Source organism: Oryctolagus cuniculus, chromosome X, assembly GCF_964237555.1.
Source record: "Oryctolagus cuniculus chromosome X, mOryCun1.1, whole genome shotgun sequence".
NCBI lineage: Eukaryota > Metazoa > Chordata > Mammalia > Lagomorpha > Leporidae > Oryctolagus > Oryctolagus cuniculus.
Window position 1 is genome coordinate 9,171,799 of NC_091453.1, and position 26,180 is coordinate 9,197,978.

Genomic DNA, 26,180 nt, shown 5'->3' on the forward strand with positions numbered 1-26,180 from the left:
GCATGCTGGCATTGCAGGGAGGGGAGGCTTTACCAACTACACCACAACACCAGCCCCCTCGAAAAATTATGCAATCCACACATAGTCATTTTCAAACTACAAACTTTTCATGATCATTTTCTAGACTCCTAATATCTCTTTCTTGCAAATCTTTATACCTACTCCACATTGTCAGGAGTGGCAAAGAGCATATGCAATCATAAATGTGTTTGAGAAAAACAGGGAAAAGAAGACATGAAATTCGTGTGTCAGTGAGTAGATTCTTCCAAGCACTCCAGACGATTATTCTTGAGAAACTCAAAATTTACCAAAATGATATGTAGTTCATAAAAAGATAAAGAACAATTTTATATCCGTCCTTATATTTCTATGTTTTGGTGCCAATTTGTGACTTAGTTAAGACTTTAGCTTTCTTATATGGTAATACAGAAAGCAACTGATTGGGGAAATCGATTAAGAATTGGGGTTATCAATGGCTTGAAGAAGCTTAACATAGATACATATCTAGCTGCCTTTTATTACAATAAATTGAAATTATTTATCTTCAACTGATAACAATACAAACGGAAACACTTGGCAGCTCCCTTGAATATCTAATGAAGGATTACCCGCACACTCACATTTATATCCTGTACTGTGCATAGCACTGAGAAAAGGCCAGGAGAGTGACAATTCCTTAATTAGTTAGTGCACAGTGACAAATTGGGGCAACTTGTTCTGGAATCTGCAGGGAGGGAGGAGACGGTAGATTGGTTTAAACGTCTCCCTTTCTTCTCTATTATATGTTTCACAAAGCATGCATTTTTATTTCATTGTTAAAGATGTACAAACCTAAAGAAATAAGATTCACTAAATGCCATGCTAAAAACCAAATGGAGGGTTTTGCTTCATTTAGCACCTAAATCAGCACTACTTCACTTATCAAGGCAGACCTGAAACCTCCTTTTAACAATTTTTCCTGTGATATGAGGAAATCAATTAGTACCGACTACCAAATTTTATCCATCAGTGCCCCCGATGGGCAAGCTATATGAAAAAAAATAGGTAATTTTCCTTGCAATGTTATCCTGTAAGCTGTTGCATCTTTCAACTAGAGTTATGATTCAAATTATTTATTGAATTACATCAAATGCCATACAGAATTTAGTAATGATAGCTGTATGCAATAATTACATGCTACACTGCCTCCTTTGGAAACCATGGTAACTGATCAGTTACTGTTTCAGCCACCAGGGCTGAGAATGGCACTGAGGAAAGAACATATCCGTCATCACAGACATCAGAGTATCTTAAGACTCAGTTTGGGGCTGGTACAGCCCAATATGGGCACATTCTGGGCAAGTACTTGCAGATGGAACATGTAGAATGGTTGCAGCATCACGTAGAGGCCTGCACTCTGCTGAGGCAGGCTTGCTCTGGGCACATACCACCGCCAGGTTCCTGTGGACCTCTTGTGCATCTAAGATTGCACAGGGCCTGGTGACTGTGGAACCCAGGTGTGAAACTCAGCATTGAGCAGTTTTTAAAGGTTCCTGTTCCCAGGCTATTGCCGCAGACTGAACCTCTGGACCTTTTCAGTGTCAAGTGCAGTTCAGTAGTAATGGCTGAGCACTGTTATACCCCAGCCAGCATTTTCAGTGGCTGAGAAGTGTGGCATCAGGCAGTGGGCCCACCTCAACAGCAGACTGAAAACAGCAGTGTGAGCTATGCTCCTGCCCCCAGAATGAACTGGTTTTGGTGGGCTGTGGATTCTAGGTGTGACCTCATCTAACATTGTGGCAAATTGGTAGACAGAGGGTAAGGAGTGTGACCATATCACAAGCCCAGGAAGTGGCTTCTAGGGATGGACTCCCCATTTTTAGATAGTCACTGAGTTCATACTGAATACACATCAAATGTAGATTGGAGGAAAATTTGATTTTGGATAGTATTATAGGACTGAATCAGTAAAAAAATTACTTACCAACAGCTGGCCTAGGGCAACCCTTACCTTAAGGTACTACCCAGTGCTCAAACAGCAGAAACATCCAGGGATTCAGAGAAAACAGACTGCTTAGAATTTCTACAAGGACAGCCACAAAACAAAGTCAGATTACTAAAACTAATCCTTCATTGTGCAGATGATGCCATTGAAGAAACAAGCATTAAGTACTCCTGGGGACCTATGATCTCACATAAGAGCAAAATAAGGTACCAGAAGCCAACAATTTAGGAATCTATATGTCTAAATGCTTGAAGATTTCAAAATAAATAATTTTAGGGAAATTCAATGAAATTCAAGAGAGCACACAGAAATAATTTAGTATTTTGAGAGATTTGAGTGGTAGAAGTAATTAAAATCAAGCAGAAAATCTTCAACTGAAAAAGTACAATAAATAAAATAAAAAATTTAACAGAAGGCATCAAGGGAAAAATAAATAAAACATCAGAGAATAAGTGAACTCAAAGAAAGGCTATTTAAATATATACAATTTGGGGGCTGGTATGGTGGCATAGCAGGTAAAGCCGCCTCTTGCGTTGCCGGCATCCCATATGGGTGCTGGTTCTAGTCCCAGCTGCTCAACTTCTGATCCAGCTCTCTAGTATGGCCTGAGAAAGCACTAGAAGATGGCCCAAGTTGTTGGGCCTCTGCATCTGCATGGGAGACCTGGACAAAAGCCCCTGGCTCCTATCTAAACATCAGCCCAGCTCCAGCCGTCGCAGCCATCTGGGGAGTGAACCAGCAGATGGAAATCCTCTCTCTCTCTCTGCCTCTGCCTCTCTGTAACTCTTTCAAATAAATAATTCTTTTTTTTTTTTTTTTTTTTTTTTTTTTTTATCTTTTATTTAATGAATATAAATTTCCAAAGTACGTCTCATGGGTTACAATGGCTTTCCCCCCCATACCGTCCCTCCCACTCACCACCCTCCCCTTTCCCACTCCCTCTCCCCTTCCATTCACATCAAGATTCATTTTCGATTATCTTAGTATACAGAAGATCAGCTTAGTATACCTTAAGTAAGGATTTCAACAGTTTGTTCCCACACAGAAACATAAAGTGAAAAATAATAGATGATTTTTTTTTAAATGATGATGAAATCAGATCAGACCTATTGTCATGTTTAATCCCAGTGAGAGTCAAGTTGGGAATTGATAGTTTCTTTTCTTTTTTTTTTTTTTTTTTTAACAGAAGATCAGTTTAGTGTACATTAAGTAAAGATTTCAACAGTTTGCACCCCCATAGAAACACAAAGTGAAGTATACTGTTTGAGTACTCGTTATAGCATTAAGCCTCAGTGTACAGCACATTATAATTTGGGGCATGCTCGGGCTGACTTGCCCCAATTGGTAGAGTTGGAAACATACTAGGGGATTCCAATTCAATCCCATCAAGGTGGCATGTGCCAATGCCATCTCACTATTCCAAGTGATCAATTTCAGTTCACAATTGATCATAATGAAAGGACTAAGAGTCAAAGGGAGCACATAAACAAGTCTAGTATCTGCTAACACTAACCGATAGAATAAATAAAGGGGAGAGTGATCCAACATGGGAAGTGAGATACTCAGCAGACTCATAGAATGGCAGATGTCCTAAATAGCACTCTGGCCTCAGAATCAGCCCTAAAGGCACTCGGATCTGGCTGAAAAGCCCATGAGAGTATTTCAGGCATGGAAAGCCAAGACACTCTGGCAAAAAGATCTCTGTGAGTGAGATCCCAGTGGAAAGAACAGGTCTTCAAAGAGGGAGGTGCCTTTCTCTGAAGGGAGGAGAGAACCTCCACTTTGACTATGACCTTGTCTAAACAAGATAAGAGTCGGAGAACTCAAGGGGCTTCCATAGCCTTGGAAACTCATGACTGGTGCATAGGGAGATTACTGATGCCATAAACAGGAGTGTCAATTTGTAAAGTCAACAACAGGAGTCACTGTGCACTTACTCCTCATGTAGGATCTCTGTCCTTAATGTGCTGTACACTGAGGCTTAATGCTATAACGAGTACTCAAATAAATAATTCTTTAGAATACATACATACATACAACTTTGGGGGGAGGCATTATGGTGCAGCTCAGTCCTTGCTTGGGGACACCTGAGTCCCATATCAGAGCAAGTTGGAATTCTGCCTACTTCACTTCTGATCCAGCTCCCTTTTAACATATCTTGGGAGATGCCAGATGATGCCTCAAGTTCTTGGGCCCTAGGAGACCTAGATAGAGCTCTAGGTTCCTCATTCCAGTGTCACCAACCTTTGGCTGTTGCAAGCATTTGGAGAATGAAGCAGCAGATGGAAGATATCTCTCTGTGCGTATATCGCTCTACCTTTTTTTTTTTTTTTTTTGACAGGCAGAGTGGACAGTGAGACAGAGAGACAGAGAGAAAGGTCTTCCTTTTTCCCTTGGCTCACCCTCCAACGGCCGCTGCGGCTGGCGCACGGCGCTGATCTGAAGCCAGGAGCCAGGTGCTTCTCCTGGTCTCCCATGCGGGTGCAGGGCCCAAGCACTTGGGCCATCCTCCACTGCACTCCCAGGCCACAGCAGAGGGCTGGACAGGAAGAGGAGCAGCCGGGACAGAATCCGGTGCCCCAACTGGGACTAGAACCCAGTGTGCCAGTGCCGCAGGCGGAGGATTAGCCTAGTGAGCCGCGGCGCCGGCCACTCTACCTTTCAAATAGATGAAAGTAAATTAAAAAAAAATTCTTTAAAAATAAAATACACAGTTGGAGGGAAAAGAAAAAAGAAAACAAGAGGAATGAAAAAAGCTTGCAGTAATGATTATATACTATAAATAAAGCAAACATCTGAGTTACTGGGGTTCAAGAGAGACTTCCGAATGCCAAAGCGATGTAAAGCATATAAAAGAAATCATTGAGAGAAAACTGCTCAAACCTAGAGAACGATATAATTATCCAAGTGCAGCAAGATCAAAGGTCACCAGTCAGATCCAACCCAACAAATTCTGCCCCAAGCCACATAATAACCAAGATCTCTAGGGTTAAAAGTAAAGAGGAAATTCTTAAAGTTCCAAGAATAAAGAATCAAGTAACATGGAAAAACAATCCCAATTCACATGACGGCAGGCTTTTCAGCAGAAAACACAGGTCAGGGGGGAGTTGGATGAGACAGTTACAGTAGTGAAGGAAAAACAATTACCGGCCAAGAATACTATTCACTCAACAAAGATATCCTTCCGATATGAGGGAGAAATAAAGATATTCCCAAACAATAGCTGAGAGAATTTATCATCAGAAGACCTGTCTTACAAGAAATGTTCAAATGAATCCTTCAAATTGAAAGAAAGGAAAGAAATAGAGCACAAATAAAAGACACCCAAACTTAAAAATAGAAAAAAAAAGCAATAAACAGCTAATCCTTTGAAAAACAAAGTTGATTAACTGTTATCCAGGCTAATAAAAGAAGAGAGAATATTCAAATACATGGAATAAGAGAAGAAAACAGAGAAATTGTTAATAACACCACAGAAATAGGATTGTTAGAGATTACTATGAACAACTACATGGCAACAAATTCAATAATCTAGAAGAAATGGACAAACTCTCGGCACACATACCTTGCCAAAATTAAATCACAAGGAAATGAAATGCTTAAACAGACCAATAATAAATAGTAAGACACAATTAGTAATAAAAAGACTCTCCCATCAAAGAAAAGCACATGAACAGATGGCTTCATCTTTGAATCCTACTGAACATTTGAAAAAGAATTGACACCAATCCTTCTTTAATTATTTCAAAAAATAGAATTCTTCCAAATTTATTCTTTGAGATCAGTGCAATCTTGATAACAAAACCAGACAAGGACACACACACAAAAGCTACAGGCTGCCAATATCCCTGATGAACGTAAATTTTAAAAATCCTCAATAAAATACAAGCAAATCAAATACAGCTGTGCACATTAAAAATTTATTCGCCATGATCAAATAGAATTCATCTCAGGAATACAAACATGCTTCAACATATACAAACCAATAAATGTTATGTATCTCATAAAAAAGGGCAAAAATCATATGATAACCTCAATAGATGAAGAAAATCATATGATAACCTCAATAGATGAAGAAAAAGGTTTTGATGAAATTCAACACCACTTCATGAGAAAAACCCTGAGTAAATTAAGTACAGAAGGGACATTATTGACCACAAAGATGGCTATATATATAAAGCCAATTCCTGACATCATATTGAAAAGAGAAAAGATCAAGGCTTTCCCTCTAAGATCTATAACCAGACAAGGATGCCCACTTTCACCATTTTTATTCAACACAGTATGGCAAGTTTGAGTCAGAGCAATCAGGCGTGAGAAAGAAATAAAGCACATCCAAATCAGAAACAAGTAAATCAAATTGTTACTGTTTGCAGATGGCATGATTTTTATACAGAAATTCATGCAACAGATGTAGTCCAAAGACTACACTAAAAAGCTGTTAAAATAAACAAATTCAACCAATTGGGAGGCTACAAAATCAACATACAAAAATCAGCATAATTGTTATACACGAATACTAAATCATTTGGAAAAGAAATCAAGAAAGTAATCCCATTTCCAACAGCTACAAAAAGTACTTGGGAATAAATTTAACAAAAGAGGTGAAAGATCTCTTCCAATCCATATTTGTGGATTGGAAGAATCACTGTAATTAAAATGTTGTCACTAACTGAAGGGATTTACAGATTCAACTCAATCCCTATTGAAATTCCAATGAAATTTTTTGGCAGATTTAGGAAAAACCACTAAGAAAAATAGAAAGGAATGACAAAATAGCCAAATACCCTAAACAAAGAAGTCTTGAGCAAAGACGATAATTCAAGAGGAATTATAATACCTGATTCAGACCCCAAAATCACAAGAAACGAAAACAAAAATAGACCAATGGTATTTTGTCAAACTAAAGAGCTTTTGCACACCACTGGAAACAATCAATAGAGTGAATAGACAACTTACAGAATGGAAGAAATATTCTCAAGCTATACATCAAATGGTTGCTATCTAGAATATATAAGGAAATTGAAAAGTTCAGGAGTCAAGAATCAAATATCAAATTTAAAAGTGGGCAGTAGCTCTAAAAAGAAGTAATTCTCAAAGGAAGTCACATAAATGGGCAACAGGTACATGAAAAAAGAAAACTCAGCATAAACCAATAATTAGAGAAATGCATATCAAAACCACAATGAGATATTACCTCACTCTATTATACTGGTTATTACCAAAACACAAATGATAACACATGTTGGTGAGAATGTGGAGAAAAGGGAATTCTTGAATGATGTGTTCGTGGGCATGTGGAAAACAGTATGGTGGCCCAACAAAAAAACTAAAAATAGCACTGTCATATGATCCAGCAATCCCACACAAGGGTACAAATTCAAGGGAAATGGAATTCATCTGCTGGAGAGACATGTGCACTCCCATATTTACTCCAGTACTATTCATAATGGCCTAGAAATGGAAACAAACTGTCAATTCACTGATGAATGGGTACAGAAAATGTGGTGGGGCAGGTGCTGTGGCGTAGCGAGTAAAGCTGCCTCCTGCAGTGCCAGCATCCCATATGGACGCCAGTTCAAGTCCTGGCTGCTCCACTTCCGATCCAGCTCTCTGCTATGGCCTGCAAAAGCAGTAGAAGATGGCCCAAGTCCTTGGGCCTCTGCACGCATGTGGGAGACCCAGAAGAAGCTCCTGGCTCCTGGCTCCTGGCTCCTGGCTTTGGATTGGCACAGCTCATGCTGTTGCGGCCAACTGGGGAGTGAACCAGTGGATGGAAGACCTCTCTCTCTCTTTCTCTCTCTCTCTCTCTGCCTCTTCTTCTCTAACTCTTACTTTCAAATATATAAATAAATCCTTTAAAAATTAAAAAAAAATGTGGTGGGAAGCAGGATACACAGCAGACTCATAGAATGGCAGATGCCCTAAATAGCACTCTGGCCTCAGAATCAGCCCTTTAAGGCACTTGGATCTGGCTAAAAAGTCCATGAGAGTTTCTCAGGCATGGAAAGCAGAGACACTATGGCAAAAAAAAAAAAAAAAAAAAAAAAAAATTACCTAAATCAAAGATCTCTGTGAGTGAGATCCCGGCAGAAAGAACAGGCCAAAGAAGGAGGTACCTTTCTCTGAAGGGAGGAGAGAATTTCCACTTTGACTATGGCCTTGTCTAAATAAGGTCAGAGTTTGTGAACCCAAGAGGCTTCCATAGCCTTGGCGGCTCATGACAAGAGCCTTGGGTGATTACTGACGCCATAAACAAGAGTGCCGATTGTTACATCAACAACGGGAGTCACTGTACACTTGCTCCCCATGTAGGATCTCTGTTCTTAATGTGTTGTACTATGAGAATTAATGGTAAAACTACTACTCAAACAGTACTTTATACTTTGTGTATCTGTGTGGGTGCAAACTTTTGAAATCTTTACTTAGTATATACCAAGTTGACCCTCTGTATATAAAGATAATTGAAAATGCATCTTGATGAAGAATGGGATGGGAGAGGGAGTGGGAGATGGGATGGTTGCAGGTGGGAGAAAGGTTATGGGGAGAAAGGCCGCTATAATCCAAAAGTTGTACCATCGAAATTTATATTTATTAAATAAAAGTTTAAAAATTAAAAAAAGATGTGGTACATATACACAAAGGAGTGTTATTCAGCCATTAAAAGGATGAAATCTTGTCATTTTTTTTGACAGGCAGAGTGGACAGTGAGACAGAGAGACAGAGAGAAAGGTCTTCCTTTGCCATTGGTTCACCCTCCAATGGCCGCTGCGGCCAGCGCACCGTGCTGATCCGTTGGCAGGAGCCAGGTGCTTATCCTGGTCTCCCATGGGGTGCAGGGCCCAAGCACTTGGGCCATCCTCCACTGCACTCCCGGGCCACAGCAGAGAGCTGGCCTGGAAGAGGGGCAACCGGGACAGAATCCGGTGCCCAAACCGGAACTAGAACCTGGTGTGCCGGTGCCGCAAGGCAGAGGATTAGCCTAGTGAGCCGCGACGCCGGCATGAAATCTTGTCATTTTTAACAACAAGGGTGGAACTGGAGATTAAGTGAAATAAGAAAAGTAATAATTATTCATCCATGGAGGTTTAAAGTAGGTGATCCTACAAAAGTTAAAAATAGAATGGTGGTCGCCAGGGGATGGGGCAGGAAGTGTCAGGAGTAGTGGGGAGAGGAAAGGTTGATTGACAGGTAAGAGATTACAGCTAGATAGGAATGCGAAGCTCTGGGATTCTATTGCATAGTAGGGTGACCACACATAATGTATGTTTCTCTATTAAAACATCAGAAGACAGGATTTTGGATGTTTTCACTATGCTTCAATAAAGAAATGTTAAATGCTTGAAGACATAAGTATATTTACCCAATCAAACATTTTAGAATGTATACGTGAAACAAAATACATAATACTCCACAAATATGCACAATTTAAAGAAATAAATTTGAATTGAAATTCTACCATTTCATGGCAGCACACAGGTTGTTAACTTTACTGGTTTTCTTTTCAACACAGATAAACATAACTGTCCTGGAGTGTTGTCATAAGAAATAAATATTACAGTCAACGTAGGTGGTACATAGTAGGGACAAAACATCTATTTCCTCACTTAAAATTCCACTCTACAAATGCAACTTAGAGGCTTCCACCAAATTTATAATCGGAAAACAAACCTGATTTTTCACATAAGTGGCTTCTAAGCCAAATTTTCTCTCATCCAGGATCTGTACAGTTGATTTTCTGAACCTAAAAACAGGATTTAACATTTATAGCCATTAAACTTCATCTTGTTAGCTTTGGCCAGAGTTCCAGCCTGTCAAGATCGGTTTGAATTACGATGCAGTTACTCAGTGTATTAGCTATTGCTCCAAGGTTTATGTCATCTGCAAATTTGATAAGTATGCCTTCTATGTCATTATACATATCATTAAAATGTTGAGTAGGACAAGACCAAGGGCAGAGATATTCTACATTTTTATTTGTTTTGAAGCAAGGAATATACATGGGGTGGGGGAAGAGGTGAAATTGTTTGATGAACTATAAATCCACTTAACTGAATATCACCCAGTCCACATCTCTCCATTTTTCTCTACATGGATTGCATAAATATTTTTGTGAAATATGTTTGTTGAAATATATTAAATCACAGTGCATTGTGCCTATGAGATTTTCTCTCCTATTTCTACCTAAAACTCAAACTAAAAAGTGAAACAAATTAGTTTGCTATGATTTATTCTTAGTGAACCTATGCTGTCTCCTGGCAATTATTTTTAAATTCTCAGTCTCCATCTATTAACAATATTTAACTTCAACAAGCAATATTTAGTATTACAGTCACTGGTAGCATATGTATTATGATTGAAAATTATTAGATATATTTTGCATAACTCTCAAAAAGAATTTCATGTGTTTTTTTTATCATGTATAAATACCTTTCCTATAGCCAAGTATGCAATTCATCTAATTCTAAAGACAAATTCATTTAAAGCTTATAGGTATGCCTCGTTCCTACATTTCTCAATGTTTACTTCCCTCTTCATCATTTTTATTCTACTTTCGATGCATTTAGTACCATTCTTCTCAAAATAAAAGATAAACCTGACAGAAACTGAGTAATTCCCGTTATTTTTTCCTCTGTAATCTCTTTCTCTGGAGAATACCCTTTCAAAACCTAGACTGATGAGCAGTCTCCCTCTGCAGCCACAGAGGTTTTTAAATGGCTGCCCCTCCAGCAACATGCTGCAGATCCCTGCTCCTTCTCAGATCTATTTCAGCTCTGTGTTAAAACCCCTAGAAATGAGATAAAATTGTTCCTTTTTGTAAGCACTTTTGTGAGAATGATCTTTTCATTCAAAAAAAAAACTGTTTGTTCTCCTATTTTGACACTGTATAAGTATCCTTCATCATTCATATTCATGGCACAATCAGTTAAAACAAATGGAAATCTTAATTTCTTTGAACTTTACTTGCTGTCAAAACAAACCATACTCAACAGTCTATACACATGCACATACATACTTACTCTGTCGGGTCCTTTCTTCTCCCCTAGTCTTGCCACTATTCATTCATCAGTCCATTTTTAATAACCTATGTGGTATAAACATCAGTGCTCAAGGTGACAGTGACCCTTCCCAAAACCCAGTGGTAGAGATCACGAGGGGCCTGTGGTTAACTCTTTTCAAGGACTTCTGTGAAGGACTTTCTCAAGATGTATGCAAGCTTCAGTAAATAACCAAGAGATCTCACATAGCCAAGTTTTTGCTAATCTCTGTACATGCTCATGTGTGAGGTTAAGTTAGCTGTGCTGTGACAGCAAAGTAGGGCAACTCAAATAAATTACCTATTTATTCTGATCAACTTCATGGAAATAATATCATTGCATATAGATATGAATAGAAAAGGTATAGTTTTACAACGTGGGCTCAGAGGCAAAGGGAGACTAGCCAAATTCTCATGGCTAGTAAGAGTGGAAATTGGAGGTGACTTGGCTTCTGTGACTAAAACTCATGTAGACACAGGCACATACCCTGGCAACACATAACGAACTAAAAGGGCAAAAGTCTCTGGAGTTTCTGGTTACGTAGAGAAGCATATAGAGAATGGTGCTCTATTCTTTTCAAAATGTTTACACTCGTGCCTCAGTGTCCCTCTTCTGCTTAGTATCTCAAAGTTGTCCTGAGTGCTATGTTTTCCTTCTAACATGCAGAGGTTGGAGTTCTTAAGAAGTTTGGGAAAGGTCAAGAAAATGAGTTTGAAGGATACATAGCTAGTAGCAGCCTTGAGAAATTCCAACCCCAATGTACCATGAAAAATTCCAAGCACTATTTTTGCCACTGTTCTCTACTTGACATGCATGACATTAGGACTGGACACAGCAACATCTCCATACATGCATCAGAAAAACTAAATGCTTCCACCACCCTGCATATCAGAAGAGCTGCTGGACCATGTCATGTGGTACCTGCTTCTGCCTTCCTAATCTTCAACTCGTATATATTCCCTGGGCAGAAGCTAGATCAGATAAAGAACATATTACCTGCAAGGGAACCTGGGTAAAGCAGTCTTTAACATACTCATCTTTGGGGCACTGGGAGGCAACCAGAAGCAGATTCAGAGGGTGTTGAGCAACTTTGTTGTAGGACATATCAGGGAACTTTTTTTTTTTTAATTCCCATTTCCTTGCTAAGAAATCAATTCACATCTTATGCAGAATCATGGGATTGCTCCTGGATGCATGCCCCACAGTAAGTTGTTCAAAACTGGGATCATCTCAAAATGTTCTCTTGTAATAATGTTAAAGATAAATAAATACTCAGTGTTGTACACATGATGATTCTTGCATTTCTCTTATGGCTTGCTTCCATTGCAATTAAGGGCCTCAGGATCTTGAGTTGTGATTTTCACATTTATAAAACATAGCTTTGGTATTCAAAGTACAGATGAATAGGGTCTTTAAGTGTAACAGAGAAAGCCAATGCAGAACTCACAATTCCATAAAGCATACTACAAACTCTCCTTTATGGCCAGCGCAGTCTGCCCCGGCTTCAAAAGCAGTAAATCCATCTGTTCATATCTCTCTCTTAAGAAAACATTTGCCCCTGTTCTCAAGGAGACACGTTTTACTTTTGCCTATGATTTCAAGAATTCATTAATCTCAGAAATCAAATACTAGAAAAAAAAGGATGTCACTGAAAGAAAACATGACGAATAGATCTGGGAGATACAGAAGCAGAGGGAAACTCAATGGTATTTTAAAGTTATCACTAATTTCCTTATCCAGCGTGAAAACCAATGGTTTACAATTCCTAAATTAAGGCCTTGAGGTAACATTAAAATGTTGTATTTTTATCTGTATAACTAATTAAGCCTTATTGTATTACTTCTAAAATTGCCACTAAAAATACATTTGTGCTTTAGGGGGTCTTGATTGCCACTAACTAGGCCCTAGGATAACTTGGTGAATGATACCTGTCAAAAAAAATCTATTTTTCAAGCAATACTCATTGACATATAATTTTCATAAAGATAATTGTTACACACTAACATGTGAACATAATTAATATACACAACTTGTTGGATTTGTCTTTATGAAAACATTCATGTTACCATCACCCCAATCCAGGTAACAAACATATCCATCACCTCCAAAAGACTTCTTGCGTCCTGTTACGGGCTTCTGTGTGTGTGTGTGTGTGTGTGTGTGATGAAAATTCAATATGAGATTTGCCTTATTAACAAATTTTAAATACATAATATCTTACTGAAAATCATTGGCACTATGTTATATAGCAGACTGTAGCCAAACATTTGTGCATTCATTTATCCATATATCCATATGGCCCCAGAATGAGTGGGTGGGTCCCTCTCAGTAGGGAGCATTTGCTTACTCTTTAGAGATACACAGATCTGGCCATGCTTATAGAATAATAACTTGACCAACCTACTTCCCACTGCTGGAACAAGCCACAAGACAATTAGAACATCACCATGTTTATGATGATAGAAACCAGGGAAAACAAGGAAGACAGAAGAAGCATAAAAGGAAAAGTAAACATTAATACAAAGGAAGACTGAGAGAACAACTCTGTTTTGAGCTATCATTTTATCAGCGCCATGGAAGGTCACTTTCTGGATTGTGGATTTGCTCGTGCTTTCCTATTCTTTATACTCTTGCTTGACCCTGGATCATTTGCAGAATACTTGACCCAGCTTTGAAGGAAAAAAATGAAAGTAATGGTGTTGAACATGGAATGTGGGCAATATATAAAATATGTACAGCTAAAACACTACAGGAATTCAAAGGAGAGGTTCCTATACAAGCTTGTATACAAGTCATTTCCCACAAATTACCTGTCCTTTATTATATATATATATATATATACATATATATATATATATACTTTTTGACAGGCAGAGTGGACAGTGAGAGAGACAGAGAGAAAGGTCTTCCTTTGCCGTTGGTTCACCCCACAATGCCCACCGCGGCCGGCGCGCTGCAGCCGGCGCACCATGCTCATCGGAAGCCAGGAGCCAGGAGCTTCTCCTGGTCTCCCATGGGGTGCAGGGCCCAAGCACTTGGGCCATCCTCCACTGCACTCCCGGGCCACAGCAGAGAGCTGGACTGGAAGAGGAATGACTGGGACAGAATCTGGCGCCCCAACCGAGAATAGAACCCGGTGTGCCGGCGCCGCAAGGCAGAGGATTAGCCTAGTGAGCCGCGGCGCCAGCCTATATTATATTCTTTATAACATGCATCATAGTATATCATCTATCAATAAACACATTTTGAAAAACAGACTACTATTAGAGGAAGACATATTAGCCTAAACCAGTGGGTCTTCAAATTTAAAGCACTTCAAAATCCCCTGGAGGGTTTTTTAAAACCCAGATTTCTCTGCCCTACCCCTGGAGTTTTAGATTCAGTGGGTCTAGGGTGGGGCCTGTGCATTCACATTTCTAATACTCAGCTGTTGCTCATATGAAGACCTCGTTTTAAGAACCACTGCTTTACCAAAACTAATTTTTTATTTTCATTATTTTTAGATTTATTTATTTATTTGGAAGTTCAAGTTGCACAGAAAGAGAAGGAGAGACAGAGAGAGAGGTCTTCCATCTGCTGGTTCACTCCCGAGATGGCCACAATAGCCAGAGCTGCGCCAATCCGAAGCCAGGAGCCAGGAACTTCCTCCGGGTCTCTCACAGGAGTGCAGGGGCCCAAGGACTTGGACCATCTTCTATTGCTTTCCCAGGCCATAGCAGAGAGCTGAATCGGAAGTGGAGCAGCCGGGACTTTAATTGGCACCCAAACTACATGCCGGCACTGAAAGCAGCGGCTTTATCCGCTATGCCACAGTGCCGGCCCCTCAAAACCGATTTTTAAAAATTTTCAAAAAAAGGGGTTCTCAACTATCGTTGCACATTAGAATCATCCAGCAAGATTTCAAAAGCTAAAATTCTGAGGTTCTATCCCAGATCAAGCATACTGCAATAAAGGGAAGGGACCATCAGAGAGGCAACCCCACCAATAGTTATGATGGGATTCAGGTGACTGTAGCCTACAGACAGGGTTAGAAACATGCTTTAGGTATACATCATCCAATTTCAGCTAAAAGAGTTTTATGAAGAGGAAAATACATTTGACCTAGATTCAGCAATTGATCCTCTGGTATGTAAGCCTTACATTTCTAAGTGATGATAGGTGGTTAATCTGTACAAATAATTAATGTACGCCTCAACAAAAGAATGAAAAATAAACACTGCTGTATGTACACAGGAATGGATTTTTTGCATCTTGGGTTAAAGCATCTAATAGCAAAATGCTAAGACGTAGTATACCTTGAAAAGCATAGGTTTAAGCAAAGAGGGTAGCTTTTGGAAAACCATATTGGAAGACTAAAAGGAGTGACTTTAACGATCATGTAGACAATAATTCTGAAGGCGTAAGTGCAGATTTTGAGTAACACCATTTACAAAATGTGAAAATAGGAGTAAATATTTAACACAGTGGTTGAGACACCACTTAATATACAGATCCCAGACCAGAGTGTGTGGGTTTGAGTTCTGCTCTGTTTCTGATTCTGCCTTCCTTGCAATGCACACCCTGAGATTTAGTAGGGATGATAGTTCAAGTAGTCGCCACCCATGTGGGAGATCCTATGGAGTTCTGAGATCCTAGCTTTGGCCTGACCCAACTCTTGCTGTTGCAGGGCATTTGGGGAGTGAACCAGCAGCTGAAAGATGCTTTAGTCTTTCCATCTCTCTCCGTCTCTCATTTCTACTTTCCAAATAAAAATAAAATTTTTCAAAAAGTGAAAACAAAGTAATATTTTTAAAATAAGTGATGATTTATAAATGTGATTATAAGTATACATGTGTAACATCATTAATACATTGGATATTAGCAGTAGATATTTGAGCAATAGACATTTCCACAGCTCATATATTCAAGTTGTCCAACATTTTCTATTTCGCCTTTTTATTGAGTATCATCTCATATTCAGGCATATACAGAATTTGTGTTTGAGAGAATCAAGGATGTCTTTGCAAGAGAGATGGTATTTGATCTGCTCTTCATAAAATAGTTAGGTGTTAATCAAGTAGCTCTAGAGTAGGAACTTCTCAAGCAAAAAAATATCACATGAGTTAAAGAATGGTAGTTAGCAGTAGAAGGTGAATAGTAAGAATACCGGGCCAGGGGCCAGCAGGGTAGCACAGCATGGTTAAGCTGCTGCCTGAGATGCTGGCATCCCATATGAGCAAGGATTTGAGACCCAATGGCTCTACTTCCTATCCAGTTCCCTGCTAATAAGCCTGGGAAAGGAAAAGATTGCCCAAGTCCTTGGGCCCCTGCATCCACTTGGGAGACCTAGATGGAATTCCAAGCTCCTGGTTTTAGCTTGACCCAGCCCTAGCCATTGCCACCATTTGAGGAGTAAATCAGTGGACAGAAGATATCTCTCAGTCCCCCTCCTATCTCTATATCTCCATCTCTTAAATAAACAAATAAATCATTAGAAAAAAAGAAGACCAGGCTGAGAAAATAATACACCATTAAATTATGGAGATTTAACATCAATGTAAGGAAATTTTACTTTTATTCAGAATCTTTCTTAAATGATGCCTCCTTCAGCATCAAACATCTGAATAAAAACTTTCAAAGAACACTAAAAGGTGGCTTAAAAACTGTAATGTTAGTCCTCATTTGACTTCACAAAACTCTATGCCCACAGATTCCCATGTGCAGTTAGAGACCCTGAGGAAGAATCTTTTTGGAGCTGGCATTGTGGCATAGTAGGTAAAGCCATCAGCTGTAATGCTGACATCACATATGGGCACTGGTTTGAGTCCTGGCTACTCTGCTTCCCATCAGCTCCTTGCCAATGTACCTGGGAAAGCAGTGGAAGTGGGCCCAAGCACTTGGGCCCTTGTACCCATGTGGGAAACCAGATGAAACTCCTGGCTCCTGGCTTCGGCCTGGTCCAGCACTGGCCATTGCAGCCTTCTGGGGAGTGACCAGTGGATGGAAGATTCTCTCTCTCTCTCTTTCTCCTTCTCTCCTTCTCTCTTTCTCTCTCTGTAACTCTTTCAAATGAATAAATAAATCATTAAAACAAATTTGCAACATTCTAAAAAATAAGTTAACTTTTTATATTAATTTAATATTTCCGTTATCTACTGCTATGTAGTGAACATCTCAAAATTTAGTGTTTTTTTTTTTGTTTTTGTTTTTTTGTTGTGTTTTTTTTTTTTTTTTTTTTGACAGGCAGAGTGGACAGTGAGACAGAGAGACAGAGAGAAAGGTCTTCCTTTGCTGTTGGTTCACCCTCCAATGGCTGCCACGGTCAGCACGCTGCGGCCGGCGCACCGCACTGATCCGATGGCAGGAGCCAGGAGCCAGGTGCTTTTCCTGGTCTCCCATGGGGTGCAGGGCCCAAGCACTTGGGCCATCCTCCACTGCACTCCCTGGCCACAGCAGAGAGCTGGCCTGGAAGAGGGGCAACAGGGACAGAATCCGGCGCCCCGACCGGGACTAGAACCCGGTGTGCCGGCGCCGCTAGGCGGAGGATTAGCCTAGTGAGCCACGGCACCGGCTAAAATTTAGTGTTCTATAAAAGTTCTTATTGCCTTCCATGATTCTGTAGACTTAGGATGTATTTCTTCTGACTCATATGGTATTGGCTGAAATACAGTAATATATGGAGAGTTCAAGACAGCCACATTTACATGCTGGTAGCTGGATGGTTGTTGATCCAGAGTTGTCAGCTTTGGCTCTTCTAGGAGTATGACTCTCCACATTGCCACTTGGCCTTCTTGACAATATGGCGAACAGGTTCTGAGGATAACAGTGTTAAAGGTGCATGGGTGAACCACGAGTCTTTTAAGGCTCATCCTTGGCTATTACATGGTATCACTTGAACTGTATTTCATTCCCAACAAGTTACAGAGATAAACCAGAAAAGCAAAAAGATACAGACTAAACAAGAAAAATAGAACAGTGTATCCAAGACCTGTGAGAGAACTATAAAAGGGATAGCTACATGTAACGAGAATACTAGAATGAGAAGAAAAAAGATCAACAAATGGAAGAAATGCATGAATCAATGACGACTCAGAATTTTCTCAAACAAGAGACACTGAAGTCCAGAAAACATCGACAAAGCAAGTGTCCAAAGAACCACACCTAGGCGTATTATTTTATAAGTACAGAAAATCAAAGATAAAGAAAACGTTTTGAATGAAGCCAGAGGGGGGAAAACATCTTACATATAGAATAACGTAAGAATTACATTCAGCTTTTCCCCAGAAACGATGCAAGCAAGAAGATACTGGAGTGAAATACTTAAAAGTGCTGAAAAAAAAAAAAACTTAACAAACCAGAATTCTGTAGTCTGCAAAATTATCTTTCAAAAGTGAAGGATAAATACTTTCTCAGACAAACAAAAACTGAGGTAATTTCTTGCCACTAGACCTGCCTTGTAAGAGGTTCTTTAGAGAGAAGGAAAATACTGTTTAGTCTAAAATTCACACCCACATAAAGAACACTGAAGAAGGAACACGTGAAGGTAAAAGGAAGTTTATTTTGCTTATTCTTAACTGATCTAACAGATAACAATTTGTTCAAAATAATAATTATAACAATGCATTCCATCGTGTCCCTTCATATGTACATTGTGTGTATATATCACACGTATATGCGTGCTTTTATAAGCGAAATGTGAACAGACAATACCAAAAGTGAGCCCAAAAGGAGACTCTGGACACTGGATGATAATGATGCATCACTGCACACCTACCAGCTCTAACAAATATACTCCTCTGGTGAACGAAGCTGGTAACAGGGAGAGGACATGCGGTTTATGGACTATCTCTGAACCTTCCTTTCAGTTCTACTATAAATCTAAAACCATCCTAAATTTTTTACAACAATAACACCATAATAACACTATAATGAGCACTGGAAATTATCACTGAATTCTCACTCAACATCAATTCTCACAATCACCTTATTAGAAAACTATGATTACCTCAACTTATAGACAGGCACAGGGAAACCTGAGGAGTAATTCATGTTGCCTGAAGGACACAGCTAGCAACACAGATAAACAGGTTTCTAACCTAGGGGCTGACTTCTCCTGAAAATGGCCATAATAGACATTTTTGGCTTTGCGGCTTAGAAGGTCTCTATCACAACTATACATCTACTCAGCTCTGCCACTATAGCAAAAAAATGTGGCCAAAATAATATGTAACATAATGAACAAAGCTGTGTTTCAATAAAACTTTATTTACAAAATCAAGCAGTGGAGCATACAGCCTACAAGCTGTATGATTTTCTGAACCCTATTCTTCCCCATGATTGTCCCAAGCATCTTAGATTTTATGAAAGAAAGACTTTTATATCTCTGTATTCCACTGGACATTTAGCACAGAATCATATATGTATAAGTACTCAATTCATACTTGAAGCAATGGTCAATAAATAAATAAATTCAAACAATACCTACTGTTTCCTAGGCATTGTCATAAGTACTTGCCACACAAAGATAACTGAAAAAGCTAATTAAAATAGAATTAAAAGGTAATGTACATTTACATCAATTTTTTGATTATCATTTATATATCAATGAAAAAAATAGAAATTGCTGCCCATGAAGGGTTTATAATCTGGAAATCTTCAGATCATTCAGCAAGATTGTACTTGTTTTATATTGTTACCTTAACAAATTACCATGAACGAGGTTTAAAACAATACAAGTTTATTATTTTGCTGTTCTATAGGTCAGAAGCCGAACATGAGTTTCACTGGGCTTAAATGAAGGCATTAGCAGGGCTATGTTCTTTTCTGGAGAATTTAATGAAAGACACATTTCTTCATTTATTATGGTTCTTGGCAAATTCAGTTCCTTTTTTTAAAGGTCTATTTATTTATTTGAAAGGTAAAGTTATGGGGGGGGCAAAAGAGAGAGAGGGAGGGAGAGAGGGAGAGGGAGAATCTTATATCCACTGATTCATTCCCCAAATGGCTCTGAATGGCTATAATGTCCGGGTCTGAAACCAGCTGAAGCAGAGCCTAGAGTTTCTTCCAGGTCTCCCCTATGGATGCATGGGTTCAAGCACTTGGGCCATCTTCCACTGCTTTCCCAGGTGCATTAGCAGGGAGCTGGATTGGAAGTGAAGCAGCCAGGTCTTCAACTGCCACCCACATGGGATGGCAGTGTCACATGTGGTGGCTTTGCCGATTATGCCACAGTGCTGGCCCCAAAGTTCAACTCCTTAAGTACAAGCTCCTTACCATGTCAAAACCAGCAATGGGGCACTGAATCACTATCTTGCTGCCCTCTTTCTAACTTCAGTCGGAAAAAACTCAGAAAAGAATTTTAAGGACTCGAGAGTTAGATCTGATCCACGAGAATCATTTCCCTGTCTCAAGGTCCTTAACCGTGGTTACATTGGCAAATCCTTTCGTCATGAAAGGTAACATCTTCACACGTTCTAGAGATTCAGACAGACAGGGACATCTTTTATTGGGGGGAGGTGGGTGCATTATTCTGTCTACCACAGATAACACCATAGAACTACATATTAAACTGGATGAATTTGATATCTGCCAATGGGCTATATTTCTAGTAAGTCAAAATAGGATATAAATGGTATTTATTAACATATGTGATAACCCATTCATAGCAGATAGAACTAATTATACATTCCCCAGTTTCTCTCAGACCTGTAGACTTGGAATTACTGATTGTTTGGTCAGTCTTAAGTAATGCCAGCAGTGTTTCAAAAAGTATTACCTCAAAAAATTAAAAACACATAATTTCCTTATAATCCTGACATATCTAGGAGGAACCCTCCATTTTGAACCCATATTGTGCATTGGGACCTGCCTTTAAAAATAGGATTTCAACATGTCATTGGACTGAAGCTTTGTCCCTGACCTTACGATGGCATCCAAGGCCACTTGAATGGGTCTGCACCTTAGTTTCTGATTTCTCTTTTAGTTTCCTTATATTAACTAGAGTGTTAGCTGCGAAGCTGCTCTCCTCTGGGAACCTTGCCAATCCCTCCAACTGCATTTATTTTCCAGGCATTAGTCAGGTCTTCCTACAACTGAGGTGAGCAATGTCCAACTAAAACCCAAGATTTTCACTTCCAGAAGAGCCACTGTATGGTGTACCCAACCTGTTATTGATGACTCATACTACTTAAACCAGTCCAGGTTACCCTAAGTCACAAAACTGAGGCTTGGTGTGGCCATCATTCTAGTTTTTCAACCTTAGTGTAGTTCCCCAAATCAGACCCTATATTATTCTTTATCTTCCTTAAAGGTCCTACCATCCACTAATGCTCATATTAAAAACTTGGAGATTCAATTGCACTCTGATTTTATCTCCCATTTGCAAACACCAGCTTGCGCTGGGTACTCCAGAGTGCTGAAGAAGAGTTCTGAAGAAGGAGTGTGCAAAGGCAGGAGAAACAATTTCTGTTTTAGAGACAAAGCACATTTTCACAACCAGATTTTCAGAAAACCTTACTAATGCAGTGCCTCCAGGGCAGAGGGAAAGGTTCTGCATATTCTTTGGAATGGACAGAGACTTGTATGGAGGATGGAAAGTTCTGATTTGAGTAGCAAGAATATTAATCTTACAGTTTTAAAGACTTGGTTGGTTATCCAGAGTCTGTCACCTTCTTTGACAATTTTTTCAACTAAGCAATGCAAATAATGCCACTTCGCGGGTTGTTGCGAAAATTAAACAAGATAATGAGTATGAAAGCACTTCGTAAATGCCTATGTCAGCTGTTATCATTGTGATTATTCCACTAATGCCCTCTGTCTCCACTGCAACAAATATTACAACTCTTCAGGGCTTGCATAGAATATTTTCATGGTAATCAATCATATCTATTCAGTATACCATTTACTTTTATAATCATAGCAAAGGTCATTTTCATCTAATCTTGTCCATCAAGTTACATTTTGGACCAAGTTCAGGCTAATCAAACTTGCCAATATTAGGATATTACACTTGGCTCTATTTAAAGCTTCATTCAACCGCATTTTTGAGAACACAAGCCAACATTTGTGCATATTTGTAACATAAATCATATATAAACAAGATGCCAAAAGCAGTCCTCTCTTTTATGAATCGGTCTCTGATTCCCAAGACAGAATTAGCCCCCTCTTCTATTTTCCATCACGCATTGCCAATATTATTATAGTACTTATAATTTGGCATTGTAATGATAGCTGTGACATCCTTCCACAAGAGGCTGTCAACAACCTTAGGACTGGGATTTAGACTTTGTATTCTTACTCATGGTATACAGTAGACAACCAAAATGTGTTTATTGAAGCAAAGGGGGCTCAAGCTGTAAGAGAAATCACTGCTAATCACTTCCAGCATATTTTAGATATTCGGGGATTCCATATAAAGGTGAAACAAAGTAAGGAAAAACAATTCTCTCAAAAAATTTCATTAACCATTCTATAGTACGTTTAAAAGGTGTTATAGTTGTTTGTAAGTACAATGTAAATTAGATCGTCTCAAGCACTTCATATTAGACATAGGTGAAGGGAGAAGCAACTCATTTGACCTTCTCAGGTCCTGAATGAGATGACCTGTATCTTCCAGAGAAGGGGAAAGTTTAGACTTCACTTAGGAAGAAAGCCAGTATCATATATAGAAAATGGATGCGTTGCTATAAAGGAAGATAGATATGGAGGAAATTTTCTCATTCAGAAAGTTGTTTGTTTTTTATTATTTTTTAACTTTTATTTAATAAATATAAATTTCCAAAGTATAGTTTATGGATTACAATGGCTTCCCCCCCATAACGTCCCTCCCACCTGCAACCCTCAATTACACAATTTCATGTGATAACATCACCTACCATGTTATCATTAATTCCTTCTTGGCACATCTTTGAGTTAAAAATCAGTCCATAGAGGGGCTGGCATTGTGATGCCACTGCTTTTGCTACTTTCAAGGCAGGCATCACATATCACAGTGCCACTTTCATCCCAGCTGCTCTGCTACAGATCCAGCTCCCCACTAGTGGCTGGGAGGGCAGCAGCAGATGGCCAAAGTATCTGGGTCCCTACCACCCATGTGGGAGATCCAGATGGAGATCAGCGTTCCTGACCTCAGCCTGGACCAGCCCTGGCCAATGTAGTCATTTGGGATATGAACCAGAGGATGAAAAGATCTCTCTCTTCCTCTCTCGGTATCCCTGTCTCTGTCTGTCTCTCTCCACCCCTCCCCCTCTCTCTGTTGTTCTGCCTTTCAAATAAATATTTTTAAAAGATTAGTCCATATAACTTTCAGATTAAATGCAAAAAAATATTCTGTGCTGCAAGATGCATTTTGGAAGGCACTAGATCGCTACATGATCCCCTTGAGTGAGATGAGAGGCCAAGGTTTCAATGACTACCAGACGATGCTTTAGTCATATCTCTCTCAATATTGACTTGCTCCCCTTAAGGGTCTTATTAAAATGCTTATTCTGATTCGATTGGCCCAGAAAGGGTATTGAGAATTTGCATTTCTACCAATTTTAGAGTTGATGCCCAAGCTGCTGACTGACACACCACACACTGAGTAATAAAGTTCATGGAGACACTGGAAATAAGAAAATTTATCAATGAAATTTCTAAGGTTAATCACCACTGTATTTTTCCTATGCCACTAGATATGGATATTTTCCCTATTACCTTTACTTAAGAGAATAATTACTATAATAAGCAGTCTTGAAATGCTGAACCTTTTAGTCCAAATCTGATCACTATGTAAAAGGTGTCTCATACAATGATTAAGAAATGAAATATCTTTGGCAGATGAGGTATTATATTTAAGCTATATGCTTTTCTTTATCAATTCCTGTCTCTATGACTCAATTCACATGTGACTTCTGAAATACATTCTTGATGATATAGTCTGTGAGCAATGCAGAGTGCAGAGTTCAATAGTCCCACCCAATAGCAAGGCTTAAATGTTCAACATGCACAGGAATAAAAGAGCTTCCCATCTCATGTGAGTATTTCCAGTAATGAGATAGTTCTTGGGATAATTGAACTGACCAAGACAGCCAACCCAGACAGATCATAATCAGCAATGACAAAATGAAGAGCCTTCAAGGTAAAAGAGTTGTATTTTCCAGTGTTCAACATATTGGATTTTTAGACATGCCCTAGAGGTAGAAAACTGCATCCTCTTAAACTGATTCTTCATAGCACTAACATCACTTATCCTAAGAATTCAACAGTATGATTTATATACCACATGATAGAAGAACTAGAGTCTTCGGACAACATAAATACTTCCACGGCAGTATTCAAAATCTATAGGCCCTCTTCCTCAATTTGAAAGTTTCCCACCTTTGTTAATACTCTTTGTTCTCAGTTTACCTTAATCAATTGGTATACTGTATCAAGTTATGGATAGCTAAATTCTATGAAAGAAATAATATTTTAAATGCACTTAAAAATAAACTACTATTTAATTTTTTGATGAATTCCCTGTAAAGAAATAAATTCTTCTTTGAGAATAATCATCTCCAAACACTTGTTATCATATATTTTTCAAGTTCTTATATCATTATTTTAAAGCATTTCCATTTTACACATAACTATGTATCTCTGTTTTGTTTAATTTTACAAGGGGAAACCAATATCCATGGGATGGAGAAATACTCAGAGCTAGCAAGAGCGAGAGGTGGCTACAGGTAACATGGATGAAAGGGTATGGGGGTAGATCCATGACCTGGAACCCAGGGAGACCTGTGGTTGTATGAAAGGAACACCCGGTGCCCTTTAATGCAGGAGTACACTCTTTCCACTGGTTAAAGCCAGTCCTGATTGATAAAGTTCATAGAGTTCACATTCCTAAAGCACAGAGCTGGGTAGAGAAGCATGGAGATGCAATTTCTGGGGCCAGAAAGAGAACTGAGAAGTGGTAGGCACAAGGAGCATTTGGAAAATCAGAGAAATAAGTGGATGTTGACTTACTGAACGGAGAAACCACCAGTCTTCCCTGCACAGTCAGATCCAGAATGACAGCAGCCAGGCATTCATACCCCAGCAGGAGACTTCTTAGCTCATCCCTGGGGAACAAAAAAGAAATTACAGAAAAACAATTAAAATTTTGGAAGATACGATAAATAAAAAAAATACAGATAAAACAGGTGGGGCCGGCACAGTCGCACAGCTGGTTAACGCCCTGGCCTGAAGCGCCAGCATCCCATATGGGCGCTGGCTGCTCCACTTCCAATCCAGCTCTCTGCTATGGCCTGGGAAAGCAGTAGAAGATGGCCCAAGTCCTTGGGCCCCTGCACCCACGTGGGAGACCTGGAAGAAGCTCTTGGCTCCTGGCTTCGGTTTGGTGGAGCTCCGGCCATTGCAGCCAATTGGGGAGTGAACCAGCGGATGGAGGACCTCTCTCTCTGTCTCTCTCTCTCTGCCTCTCCTCTCTCTGTGTAACTCTCACTTTCAAATAAATAATCTTTTTTTTTTTTAAAAGACAAGATAGGCAAAGTAGAGGATCAAGAATTTCAGCATTCAACATGAGTAACTGTAATAGAGTTCCAGAAATAAATAAAATGGAGGAGAGCAAATCATCGAAACATAAAATTCAATATTTCAAAATTCAAGAATACTTTTCAGGTGGATTTCCAGATTGAAGGGATTTGCCAAGTTCGCAGCACAACAGATTAAAATAGGTCTTCAGCAATGGAACAGTACCATAGAGTTTTCAGAAATTGAAGATACAAGGAGCTTTCAGAGAAAGAAGAAACTCGTGTCATATACAAAGGGTTGAAAAGAGAGCATTTCAGATTTGTGAACAGAAACATAAGCAGCTAGAAAGCAACGCAGGAATGCCTTTAAACTTTCAAAGGAATACCATATCTAACTTGTAATTCTATAATTAGCCAAACTATCAGTTAAGTAAAGGCTTTTTCAAATACACAAAAACCCAGAAGTTTACTTCTTAGCATCTGTTTCTCAATTAGCTCCTGAAATATATGTTATACCAAAGGGAAGGGTGTAAACTAGAACAGAGGAAGAAACATAACACAGGAAACAGAGAAACCAGAGACAAAGATATCCTCAAATGACCCACATGCACCCGGCTTGAAGAGTAATCAGTCCAATTTGTAGAGAATTCTGAAAAAGACCTTAAAATTCCTGATAAGCTTGAATGC

The 26,180-nt window shown here is 39.2% G+C and overlaps 1 long non-coding RNA gene across 1 annotated transcript in view; it reads right to left on the reverse strand.

The window, feature by feature from the left end:
• LOC127484919 (uncharacterized) overlaps positions 1 to 26,180 on the reverse strand; it is a 695,554-nt gene that overhangs the window by 361,889 nt on the left and 307,485 nt on the right. Inside the window, exon 4 of the long non-coding RNA XR_011385634.1 lies at positions 24,988 to 25,082. This is a non-coding gene — a long non-coding RNA (uncharacterized lncRNA). The remainder of the gene's footprint in view (positions 1 to 24,987; positions 25,083 to 26,180) is intronic.